This window comes from Pyxicephalus adspersus, chromosome 3 (assembly GCF_032062135.1).
Source record: "Pyxicephalus adspersus chromosome 3, UCB_Pads_2.0, whole genome shotgun sequence".
NCBI lineage: Eukaryota > Metazoa > Chordata > Amphibia > Anura > Pyxicephalidae > Pyxicephalus > Pyxicephalus adspersus.
Window position 1 is genome coordinate 110,719,950 of NC_092860.1, and position 13,901 is coordinate 110,733,850.

General features: G+C 35.1%; 1 protein-coding gene across 2 annotated transcripts in view; it reads right to left on the minus strand.

The window, feature by feature from the left end:
• The window catches only part of NPY1R (neuropeptide Y receptor Y1), a 43,060-nt gene that overhangs the window by 15,798 nt on the left and 13,361 nt on the right, over positions 1 to 13,901 (minus strand). The window lies entirely within an intron of this gene.

Below are 13,901 nucleotides of genomic sequence, written 5' to 3' on the forward strand. Positions count from 1 at the left end.
TATGCCCCACTGTGAACACTCCCTTTTACTTTTGGTACACAGATGTAAAGCAACATGCAATTAAGCATATGGCAAGGAATGTCCAAACGAGAAAAAAAAGCCCCAAAATGGAACAAAAAGTGCCAAAAATATACATTAAATAAAACATTCAAGGGGAGCCATCAGTACTGACAAACCTTATTCATCAAAATACATAACAGGAAATCAATCTTTTGCATTTACATAGACCTTGGTCAATGCCTACTTTAACAAGGTAAATATAGAATGAAAATTACGACTATATTATGAAAAATGAATTGCCTATTAAGTTAGGTTATTAGTTATTAAAACTAGGTTAGGTTAGGACTGATTGAAGAAAATAGACAAAAACAAAGTAATTATCTGGAAATAAATATTGAAAATGAGTGGAATTAGCTTTCTTAATGACTGCTGCTTTACCAACAACAAAACTACACTACTTGAAAGCTTGATTGGCGCCACTAATTGATAGAAAGAATGAAAAAGTAATAAGTATGAGTATAATCATCTTGACAACAATTAAGTTATTTCCAGTTGTGGCTGAACAGTAGCCGTTCTGATTACTGGAAGAAAATCATTGTTTATCAACCTTTATAAATGCTTATACTGAAAATGACTACTGTATATGAAAAATTAGAACTCAGGAGGTTTGGTTTTCAAGGACGTTAATCATTTCATATAATTAATATTATTATGACAGATAAAAGGCAAAATGTAATTTAATTTACACAAAAATTTTGTTCCAAACCCAGGTTGTATGCACTGAGGAACACTAATAAATAAAACTTATATGGGTACATTTAGGAACAATTCACAAGAACAAATGTTCTTGTCTGATTGTTCTGTGTAGTTAAGGATGGGTACTTTATTGCACTTAAAAGTTAATAACTATACATCATGGGTGAACTACATAAGAGGAAGAAAAGGGTTCAAAAGAACCTAATCCAAAGAGTACAGATAAATTCATGTAAAAAAGATACAACATGCTTTTCAACATACAACATTCTCCAATTAAAGGACTCAAATAAACCCTGCTTAAAGCAGAACTAACCAAAAAAAATCACCCACCTTTACTTCCACAGGTCCCTCGATTCCTCCGGAGCTTTTCTGGATTGGGTCTGGTGCTGTCCTGTTTTTCGCTTTTGTCCCCACACAGAAGAAGCACCCAGGGCCGCCATCTTCTTCCTCTTCCAGCTTCTGTCTACATCACCTGATCTCGCACTGTGATGGAGCAAGATCGGGTGACGTAGCCTGCTGTAAATGGGGAAAAAAAGAGTGCAAATCTCACTGCACATGCGTGAGATTGGCTATGGCCATTGATGAAGAAGGGGCAGCTAGAAGCTTCCTGGGATACTCACGTCAAACATCTAAGGAGGCTTTTAGCTGCTCCTTCTCAAGCTTCTTCAATGGCCAATGCCAATCTCACGCATGTTCCATTACAACTCTGCGCTCTCATTCTGTCTACAGCAAAAAAGACAGAAGGGGAGGAGCTTCACCCTGTTTTTTTTTTTTAAAGGCTTTTACGCACCCCCACCCCAAAAAAAAGAAGGTTATTTTTACTTTACATAAAGGGGGCTTTCTTCCCTTTTATGTAAAGTAAAAATTTTAGTGATAGGTCCGCTTTAATATTGCTAATATAGTCCAGTAAATGAAACCCATAGCTAAAAATGGAAGGGTTCCCAAGCACTTTTTTCCCCATGCATATATTGTTACAATGTAAATCTACCTTTTGACTAGAATTTCTGAAAAATACAAAAGCACTTCTTAGTATTTGAGGCACTGTTGTGCCTACAGCCTCATAGCTGTAAAAATGAAAAGAAGATGCTATAAATGTTTGTCATGAATTGAGATTTAGTAATGTCACTACAGGGCAACTAACTATTTTCTTTGCTTAGCAGCTCTGTCACAGGGAGGCAAAACCCTCTCCTGAGCAAAATGGCTACCTCAGCACAAAAGACCCCATGCAGACCAAGACATGGTAAATCAGTAAAAGTGAAACATCAACTGCAAGGATACCACAAACATCACTTGTATGTTATTTATTAGCATAGCTTTTAAAACTGTTGTTTCTCTTAAATTTATGAAACTGTTGTTGCAAAGAGGAAAACTATTACAGCTGCCCTGAGATTTATTTTATGATTTTCCCAGATAACACTATTGTGCAAACAGAGATGTACTAGATGGGATTTTTATAGCTACTTTTTATTAGGATACCTAGGAAAAAAACACTAAAGATGTTTATAAATTGCACATTCATATTAAAACTCATGAAGAAAATCAATTAAATCATTCACTGATGTGGAACAAGTTCTGCATTATCACAGCAACCAAGGAATCTGCTATTTATAAAATTATTAGTTTATTTACAGTTGAACATAATGACCTACTCCAATTATTCAAATGTATTTCATAAAACCTATCAGATACAATAAATTTAGAGGATGTAATTAAAGAGTAAATATCATGATGCCTATCCAGGTGGTGCTGAATTCTACCTTTAAATACACCCATAAAGACCTTATCATAAAAATGAGGTGCCATATCAGCAGTTACCTAAGACTTACTTACAGAACTGTGAAATTTGGGTATCCCAGCACAGGATCATATGTATTTGCAAAGTGAGGGGTTGATTTACTGTTAGAGCTTAGTAAGACGTTTGTGTTACATGTTGGTGTCACTCACAGCAGCAAAGAGAGCAAGGATTTGTCTGTCCTCTGCTAAGCAGCTCGCAGAATCTCCTGCTTCCCTTTAGCCGTGAGATGTACCTTCTTAGCATCCCCTTCACATACTCTGAGGCTGTGCACAGCTGAAGGAGATTTTAGGAATGTGCTCTCATGAGATGGTGGAGTATTCAAGGGAAAATAGCAATTAAAAAATATAATAATAATAATCACTGACACAAAAAAATGTTACCCCCTCAAGGGGTATTGCCATGCAATTGGCATATACAATTTCTTTAATTTCCTGCTCCATTACCCTTCATTAACCAATAATCCATTTACCAAACGTACAACACAGAATTGCCTATAGGTTTTATCCACCCCTTTGTTTATAACTCAGTTATGAAAAGGAACTATTTCTTTGCTTGTGTATTGGGCATTGGTATGGCAAGGCCATGTACAATTTTTGTCAAATGCTTCATGCGTTCAACATAGTATTTCACTTAAAATTATTTTAATATAACAAAACACATTTTAAAAAATGAAATGTTATAATGCCCTCTAGCACATCTCCAACCAGGACCAATCAGTAGAGAATACTTCTGTCTGAATTAGTCCAGTACTCTACTCAACCGTTATTTTTTGAGCAAGATGGAGATGGCAAGGTATTCTGATGCATTAACATCACACAATGTACATTAATATATGTATACATCAAAGAACTTTCTTTCCTACCTGACATGTTCTGTAAGCTCAGAGCAGATATAGTAAAACTATATACATTGGGGCCAAAAAGTGCATTATTTGATTTCTCTCAATGTTATTTTTTATTGATATTATGATTATAATTACAATTACAATTGACTACAAGTAATCAATGTACTTATCCATTTGTTCAATAACTGATCTGATTCATAAATTATTTAACAATGATATCCAATCAAATTGTCCAAAGTTACACAAAAAATGGTTTCAGTTTCAATACGATACAATATGGTTAATCATTAGTCCTTGTACGGATCTCTTAAGGCTTAAATAAAAGTTGTGAATCATTGTTCTGCTTCAGATAAGACCAGATCCCAGAACTTGTAAGACAGGTCATTCCATGTAATCATACTTATACCTATCATAAATGTATTTCTCTTTTCATCTATAAGACTGGTGCCTAATACAGAGACATAGAGACGCATAACCTGTAAGCCAATGTAGTGCTATTTCCCTTAACCTGAGCCTCTGTTTTACTTGCCCTTTAGTTGCCTTTAAGAATTTTCTGTTAAAGCTTTTCTAAAATAATTGATGAAAACATGTAACAGATTTACTCTGCTCTGTACTTTTATTAAAAGACTCTTTTTCTTCAAATATATTCAAGCTTTCTGATTAATTCAGCACCCTTAATATTACTTACTGACTGCACTGCAATCTCTAAATTAAACAACTGTAACTCTGCCATCAAACTAAAGAATAGATGAGCTCAGGCAGTCATGGGGAAAAATTACTGTGCATATTTAATTTATACCATGGAAACTAGGTTGAAAAATTGACTGTTCTTTACACATTCCTATCTAACTGCTATTTATGAGCTTGATCCAAGAGAGAATAATATGTTTCTAGTAGATTGGCTCTAATCATTAGAATAGGAGGTTGTTATTCCCTCTGAAAATTACTAAAGTCTAATAAGTATCTTCTTAAATTCATACATTACAGAACCGAAATTAGTTGTTTAGTTAATAGATATAAATGTGACACCTAAGGATGTTATAGTTTGTCCAGTGTTTGAACAAAATATAACACAACTCCATAAATCCAATATAGACAGGAGGCATAGTAACATATATAGCAGGGTGATACTATTGAAAGCAGCTCTGAATTATTTTTAGAATTGGTAAGTTTATTTTCAGGTGCACTATGCTCACAAAAGGGATAAACTGAACTTAATTTACTACATGGATAAACAATGTTAATTTAAGTAATGTAGTTAAGGTAAAGCAAGGTTTTCTTTGCAGACCCTAGACTTATTGTTTCCTGTTGCACACACAGGAATACATGGCAGTTGAGAATGTGCAATTTGTCTGTCTTTGCTAGAGACGTGAACTGTCCAGGTCTTCCCAACACTCCATGCTTTCTTCTTTATAGTTCTTTTCTTAGTCATGCCTATGCCTTAGTTTCAAGAACCTTGGGGATGATCATCTAAAGGTTTTATATTGCTTCATTTTGTTTACATAGTGTATGTCTTATCTATTACTATTGTATTTTGATCATTTTTACATTTCTAATTCATTGGCCCATTGGTTTGGCAGGAGTTTGCAACAAATCTTGTTTTGCTATAATATCCAGCTATCTTACATTTAGAATTCTTTTGAAAGATTGGTGTTAAAGCATAACTAAATAAATAAATACAATTATGCGGTCCTTTTGCAATAAAAGAACTATACCTGGCTGATCACAATGTTTTTCATACACCTTGAATAGCTTGGCTGTTGGGATGTTGTAACTCCCACACAGGCACTTGGAAGTTCATTCAGTCCTCTGGAGCCGCAGGGAAAGCCAGAATGCGCTGAGTATCCAAGCTTCCTATACTGAGCTGTACATGTGATATTTGACAGGTGAGGAGAATGATCAGACAGCTGAGTGTATTTAATTACAGAAGGATCGTTGCCTGATTGCAAAGTTGAACTTTTCATTTACTAACAGAATGTTTACGTTTTTCACTTGTTCACTGATTATATAGCTGAAGTGAGCAGAGCTTTACCTCATTCCATATGTTAAGGTAGAACAAAAGCACCACTTGTTTTCTTTATTCAAGCTTCTATTCTAGATCTTCTTCATATTCTCCTGTATTGGTTACCAGACAAGCCAAATAAGTGAAGGTGTCCACACAAATCCTCCCATGCTGCTTTGCAAATAGTATCTATACTGCAGACAATTTGTAGGAAAACCAAATAACCTAAATGCGTGTTTTTGAGGTGTGGGAGAAATGGAGGTAATTATGCAAACTCCTTGCCTATTGGTGCTCTGGTTAGGATTCACACCTAGGACCCAGCACTTCAGAAGAGAGCTGACCCCTAGGCCATCTGTGTCGCCCAGCTTTACTCTCCAATAAGTGAATTTTAAGAAATTTTTTACTCCCTTAGTAAATCTTTTTCACTGCACTTATGTGTGTCTTTTTGTGTTTTGGTATTAGTACTCAACAAATGCTATATAGATTGATACATCTAGGTCAAAACTGTCAGAGAAAGTGCTACCAAGAACACTGACCCTTGCATATAATTGTGTTACTTTAATGTGCAGCCTATCACTGGTTAAGAGCGGCTACCTTCTGTCGGATTTCTGAACATCAAGTGAACTGTGTATTGGAAACTAATACTGTACCTTCATATTTAATGGGGGACATTTATCAAGCAAATTAGCAACACAATTAGATTAGATAGCAATATCTGTCTAACAGGTTGACAATAAATTTGCTAACTGTGAGCCTTTAATCCTGGGCACCCAACTGTGACAGATTTACACAGGTCTGTTACAGATTTATCACTGTAAATGAGCCAGATTTATACTCTACACCCATCCACAATTAGGAAGAGGTCAGGGTCAGGTGTCATTTTGTTGCAGTGCTCTTTATGCTGTAAAGCTATAACATGATAGTAAATCTGTTACACAATCTGTCTCGCTGCTTCTGTTCAGCATTGCCTTCATGTCCTAAATAATTGGTGAATGCTACCTAACATCCTTTTTTGTATAAATGTTTTTATATACATTCCGTTAAAATGACATAAACCTATTTATAGTTTTCTTGTAAAAAGGATGTAGAAAGAAAACACAGTTACAGCTGTGTTGTGAAGGGTTTGTGCTTTCAGTTTGACTTCAGTATATTACACAGTTTGTTGTGGTGTCAGGTGTAGCGTTAATCATTAGGCTGCATTAGTCAAGCCCACACTTGGGTATTGTGTAGGCAGGAAAATCACATTTTGCAATCGCTAAGATAGGCCGGTGAGAAAGGAAGCAGAGAAGCTGCAGGAATTATTGAAAAACAATGAGGCTTGTTTACAAACCATAAGTATATTTAGTTTCGCAAAAGTTCAGTGGCTTTCAGCTTGGTGCATTGATTTCTTTTTCCAGCATGGAAGAACCATTTTCCCTATCACTTATACCAATGACATACTGTGAAGACCACCATGCAGTTAAATCAATAGTTTTCCCACATTTGTGCTGATTGGCCTGTGTATAATTAAAATTACAGTTACTGCACTCCCGATTTTGCAGTTCGTCTTTTCTCTAATATTGCTTATACAAGCTGTATCCCTGGATGTATTGACATGTAGGTTAATAGGCCTGGGAAACAAAAAACGGGGGACCTTTACCACAAAGCCTCTGCATTTCTTGCAGTCTGTGTTCTAATTGGGAATTTAACCTTCATTCTTGTCTCAAAAACAATAGGAATACTAAATTAATTTATGAAATTCATTTATGAAAAAATATTAAAATATTTTGATGGTTGGACATTTCCACACTATGGTCCTTACTTTTGAGCAGTGTAGGCTTATGAAGAAATCACTAACAATAGGACATAATCTTTATCTGATGCATGATAGGTTGTGAACATGAACAACCAAATATTTTCCTAGTAGTACAATTTTCATACATTGACTCTTTTGTGCGGCTTTTGATGAACAGGCTAATTTAGAAGTATGTTCTGGAGATCTTTTTAATGAATGATCATCCTCCAATGAAACCCACGCAAACTTAAAGGCGAACTCCATGCAGGTAGCGACCTGGCCGAGATTTGAACCTGTGATCTAACGCTGCAAAGACCAGCGTGCCTAAAATAGTCTAATTCTACTAGGGAATATTTGACTATGCCTAACTAGTAGCCAGTCCTACACTGACAGATTAGAAATTTTTTGTTTCATGGCCAAAATATAATGTTTCTTCTAGTCTGCAGTTACCTTAACTTAAAGAGTTCCACCACTATGGGACATCAGGATTATTACTAGCAATGTAGATACATCTGTTTTAGGTCTGTCTTTTATGTCTTTTTTTCTTTAAGGCCATGTGGAACAAGCGTTTATTATAGATAAATTATCAAACCCATTGTTCATAAGTGTAAATGTTTAAATAAAAGTTTTTGAGATCACTGTATAAAAAGTAGTTGATAATGATCAGAGAAAAGCATTGCTATAAATGAATAAATGAAGCAATGAATAAATTCAGCCCTAGGTAATCTGTGCTTTGCTTGTACAGGTCAGTGCAACAGGATGACTCCCCTGACACTGCATAAACCTACCTTCCTTACCTCTTGTCACTATATGACAATATTGTTTCCTAGTAATATACTCCGTCCCAAAGCTTCAAGAGAGAGAGTTCTATACTGGATATACGTAGAAGCGCTAAAGAGTGATTGGGAAGAAAAGTATAGGAGTGGGGCCAGGCTTTAAAATGAGCATTTTGCCGTCAAAGGCAAATACAGTAGACTTCGGACTATCCGGCCTAATGTGGCGCCAGGGTAGGCTGAATACCAAAAAAGCCGGATAGTCTGAAGATCTATTAATAAAGCACTATACTCACCTCCACACATGGTCCAGTGCTACGCATGCCGCACCCGCAGACATCCCACACAGTTCCAAAGAGCAGGCAGCAGCAACATCGCTACGTGTGCCATGCAGGACCACCGCAGCACACGTCTGCCCACACCGCCCCGGCATTTTATAATGGAGTTTTTTTATTTCTTCAGCCTCAGTACTAGGCCGGACAGGAGGCCGGGTAGATCCTACTGTATTGATATTTACAAGGTGGCCTGCACTTTATGAGGCAGTAGTAGGTAGGCTTCCATGTGAAGCAATATTTCAGAGTATAGAGCAGAGGGTAATATCCATTTTATGCTACAAATAGGTGCCACTCCATTTAAAGCAAGCACAAATCAATACAAATGAATAAAAGAGAAAACATGGGCGCGAGCATGGTCATGAGGCCATTCAATATTGTATAACAGTCTTTTCATGAGTTCTCTTCGTTACATTAAGTAGTTAGAACTCCTTAATATACTAAATGTCTACAGAGAAGCCTTCATTTAATGCATGAACAGGAAGTTATAACTGTAATATCCTACAAATAGGCCTCATACTTATGATTTAATTTTATGACCGTGTGTTTTTACGTTTCAAGCTAAAAAAAAAATATTGAATCTAGTCCTGATAATACCAGCCTACTTTCTTCCTTACCAATATTAGTTCTAGGATAATCCGGATTGTGTCTAACATCACAACCACAAATTAATTTAGAAATTTGCCAATACAATATATCACTGGAACAAAAGTAAGTTGTGTGCTTCCTTAGTGTTTTTCAATGTCCAATATTGCACAGCTTTATCTGTCAACAGTACCCAACAGTAAATTGTGTTTGCTATAAATATAATAAGTAAAGCATATTTAAACCTGTTCTATATTAAGACTAATGACACTTGTATTGTTTATTGGCTAGAATCAATAACAAGCTTCTGGCTATCTTTATTTTCCGTATCAGTTGATATTGATGTGTAAGACTGAGTGGAAACCTAAATACACAATGTCATGAAGGGGAGCAATGGTTTAATTGTGTATACAAAATAACAGGTTCGTTGTAACATACTACGCTTTTCACAAGATGAATCATACAATCTAAAGCAGCATTCTTTTTATGAAACAAGAACAAAATATATGTTTGCTGTGCCCTATCACCTACATGTCATGTTTAATTTGTGCAAATGTTTATGCTACATTTACTAAGCATTTTTCATTTACAGTATGTAACTTCCATTAGAAAACGTGGACTTCTTTTTAGCTGTAAGCAACTGGCGACCTTTTCTTTATTTAAAAGCTTTCATATCTGTCTTTAGCTTTAAATATACAATGTTTGAATAAATACAGTTGAAAAGCATTGTTTGGTATGCAGTTTCAATGTTTCCTTTAAATATACCTATGTGTACTCTGTCAGGTAAATGTACATATCCCACAGTATACTGAAAAGAAGAATACATTTTATCACCATTATAAATAACAAGCTCTGTTATTATTGTACAGGGCATTCTAAACTTCCAGATAAGTAGAAACAGTCATATAATGAATGCTTGAAGTATTGTATTACCTAAAGTGTCCTTTTTCCAAGGTATATTCCATTTTATCAGTATGCCCCATAAATATTCCATTTATACAGGTATACAAACCATTGTTCACGTTTCTACACAGTTACTTAAGAGGAACAAGGCAGTACACACTTGAATCACAACTATTTTGTAAAATATGACGGCCATTTTTTAATTAGGTCAGTATTTTTTTTCACAATCAGTTGCACTAGATTACTAACCACAGCAATGATTCATCTATTACAAAGCTTTAAACACATTTAACTGGTTTGTTAGGTACTAAGACTTACCTAAATTAATTTATTTCTATTTAGGAGAATCTGTACTAATTTTGACCATCATATTTATTGTGGCGAGGAAATCAGGTCAAGAAAATGAAGGGACATATTTAAAAAGCTGTAATTCTGACATTTACTAATCATTCACTGGTGACCATTTAAAATACCTGCACCTGTAAGGTTCATTTGCAGATAATGTTTGGTTAGGTCCAATCCACAGCTTTATAAATATATTTATATACTTTTCTAACCTTATTAATATTTCATATTCTTTCTGTAAGCTGGTGGATTAAACATGAGGCTTCTTTCTGCTGGAAAAAGCAGGTTGTTTACAGAGCTCAATATCTTAAGCTACAATTCCAAAAACAGAATAAATCAAAATAATGACTAATTTCCCTCCTTATTTATATAAAACATCAGTGTGAAAAAATATAAATTATATAAATGCTGAGCAACCTTACTTACCCTGTGACTTTACTTGCTGCAGCTTGCCTACAACAAGTTTGAGAGGCAGCTCATAGCCTTAAAGGTGCTGAGCAATGAGTACTCCTATTGTTTTTTAGTTTCTTTTTGGTAATTTATGACTGCATTAGAATCTGTCTTCCACTAATATGACCTAATGCATTGTGTTTGACCACCTGGACAAATTGGCGACATAATATCCACCTATTAGGGGTATAGACAGCAAAAAAAATTTGACGTGGGTTTTAATCTTTTTCCACCCCTATCCAAAACTAAACAAAATAGAACCCTGTAAAAGGGGTTATATTTTCTTGTACTAAAAGATAAAGATTAGCCATATGGAAAATATATTTAAATGCAATTGGACTAATATATGTGTCTCCATGTTAACTTTTTCCTTTTATTAGCTTTAATTTGTTCTCCAAGAAATTGCTGTAAATTAGTATCACAGCCACTGAAACCAAGGAGAGATACAGGTCAAGATGGTCTACCTACTTAGAAATGGCAACTACATTGCCTGTAAATGGAAAGTAGCTCTAGAAGAGAGATGGGGGCTTGTCAGGAGCTACACTGCTCTACCTAACAAGAGTTGTATACAGGGACCTGGCACTCTGTTGCTCTGGAAAGCCTCCCTACATCAGACAAGTATTGCCAGGGCAGATGTCACATAGGTGACTTTATACCAGGAATGAATCACTGGTATGGATCGGTAATGCCAGTGATTAGCAGCAATGTGTAGCTGGAAATTTAATTTCTCTCCTTCAGCAATTAAATTTGTAGCTAGTGATTTAATCACTCCCCATTAGCAATTTGTAGCTACATCTATAGAGGTGAAACCAATCTGGCAAAATGTTAAAATTCAAACACTCCAAAAAATAGCTGGTTTCATAAAAAATAGTAGCATTTTCTTAGCAATAATTTACTAAAAAATAAGGGAGGTGGGGGTAATTGCTGCAAATTAGTTACCCTTGTGTCATGGCCCTTAGGGTTACTAAAGAACAAAATTACTGAAATGTTACTAATACCAAACATCACTGTTGCAAATTGGATAAATATAAAATATACAATATACATCTGTCTTTGCATTGCAGTAAAATCAACTCTAATTTCATTAAAAATGAATTGCATTTCTACATAATGAATGATTGTGCTTTTTTAATTCTTAGAATCTAGGTAGCACTGCAGAAAGGAAATCACAAAGCAGTTTCCTTGGAGAGCTTACAATTTATTAATTTGATAAGATAAAGCACAGGGAAGTACAGTAGCTTGACAAAGGTCAAATTCATATCCCTTTCCACTGTGCTAGCACAGCTGAATCCTTTCATCTTCCCTGTTATATTTTATTTACAGCACTTTGACCTAAAGTGTCTGTGCGGGGGAGAGAATATGCTTATGTTTTCTGCTCACATTTAATTAAGGTATGTGCTTTGAAAAATTGTAATAGATGTTGTGGAATCTGAAACTGTTGCTAAAAATCAGAAGAACTACATAAATGTGTTCAATTATTTTAAAATAATTAAAGCCCAGTCCCTGAAGTTCTATTTTTGAACAGTTGTATGTAGTGCCAATACAAATGCATGTAGAGTTGTGTTGGGTGACAATTTGTGTAGTTGCATGTTTTAATTGTGCTTTCCTAAAACTAATGCATAGAAAAACTTGCTTGAATTTTTATTATCCTTCCTTGATCAGACTATATTTGTGATTTGTTGATGTAGATATCTGTACTTTACATATCATTGTTGTGATTTTTTTTTTACCTTACTGAAAAAAGTGGGCATTTTATATGCACATTTATCCTTTGCAGAATTTCAAAGCATTATGAATAGCCAACTTAAACCAATTATCCAGATGATAAATTATTATAGCTATATAATTTATATGTAAAACAGTGGGGTTTTTATTAGACATGTTAACCTGTCAATAAGTTTTCTCTCTATTCTTTCTTCAAAGCTTTCTCTTCTACAAGAAATACTTAAAGCTACTTGCACCAAGAAATGCCTTGAGCCTTAATAACAATATTGTGAAGGCAAGTAACTGTAAGTAATTTTAAGCCCATGGAGCCAACCTTAGCATTAATGTACAAACCCTTCTATCAAATCTGTAGACATTCCTTCATTGGAAGTGTAAGTGATTTTTGTATTGTTCTTTATTCTTTGTTTCACTTGTGATGGCATGAGATTTTCAAAATAATTAATTAATTCAAAGTAACTTAACATATAAGTAAAGAAATATCAGAATGTTAGCTTTTTTTGTGATTAAACACCATTCACGTTGAGGTAATTTTTAACATGTCAAAATAAAAAAATACATTTTAATAATCTGTCCTACCATGTAAATTTGATCTTTACTAACTGTGAAATGTACTGTGAAAGCTGTGGCCAAGGGTTGGGCACAAGCATTGCCCGTGGTCTGCCTGCAGCTGATCTTTTCCCTATTACTTACCATGCCTTGGTCTGCACCATGTCTCTGTATGGGGGTATCAATCTTTGTAGAGGCAGGGGTTTTCTGCTTCCTTAATGATTGGTGATCAGATGGCCAATTGATCAAGAAGCAGCAAGTGAAGTGTCAACATTCCCTTTCCCTTTAACGGTTCCCTTTCACATAGCATTTTTTAACTAATTTGAAAATATGCTTTTTTAAAACTGTAAAAATGTTATATATTTTTTATACTTACAAATACTAATTTCAAAGCTGAGCTTTTAGCATAACAGCACTTGGTCTGACTCAAGAAGAAGAGGCCTGCATGTTCCCTCCTAAAAAACATATCTGCTGTCTGCAGATGCTGAAGATAATTGATCAAAATGGCCTAAGCACCACAGTGCATTTTGTTTGTTATACTAAATTGGACGCTGAACAGGCTTAGCAGCAACATAATAGACTATACAGATACTGAATGCTCCATGTCTTCTGTTTTCATTGACAGATTCCATTTAAACACAGTCTGCAAATATAATACATTTTTATCCTTTACTTTTTAGCTCTAATTCCACAGCCACAGGTATTCACATGTGCTGATATTTGCTTGTAATTTCTTCCTCAAATTGTATATGTAAGCCATGTAAGCCATGTAAGCATATAAGACCCACATTGTGGCTATCCTGTCTGTTCGCTAAGTTCAAGACTAATAACTAACACTTTGGTCTGCTAGAAGAAGGAAAGATTGTCCCTGCCCAAAGCCTTTAGTTCTCTTTTTAATGCTATCTGCAGGTTATTTTAGTGTTACCAATGAACATCAAGCTCAAGCATGAGAGAGGGGGATCTTAGAGTCAATTCTGTTCCATAAGGTAGATTAGAAAATACAAATGTTATTATAATATATGCTTCTTAACAAATAGTATACCACTTCAGGAGCAAATATTGAATTAACAC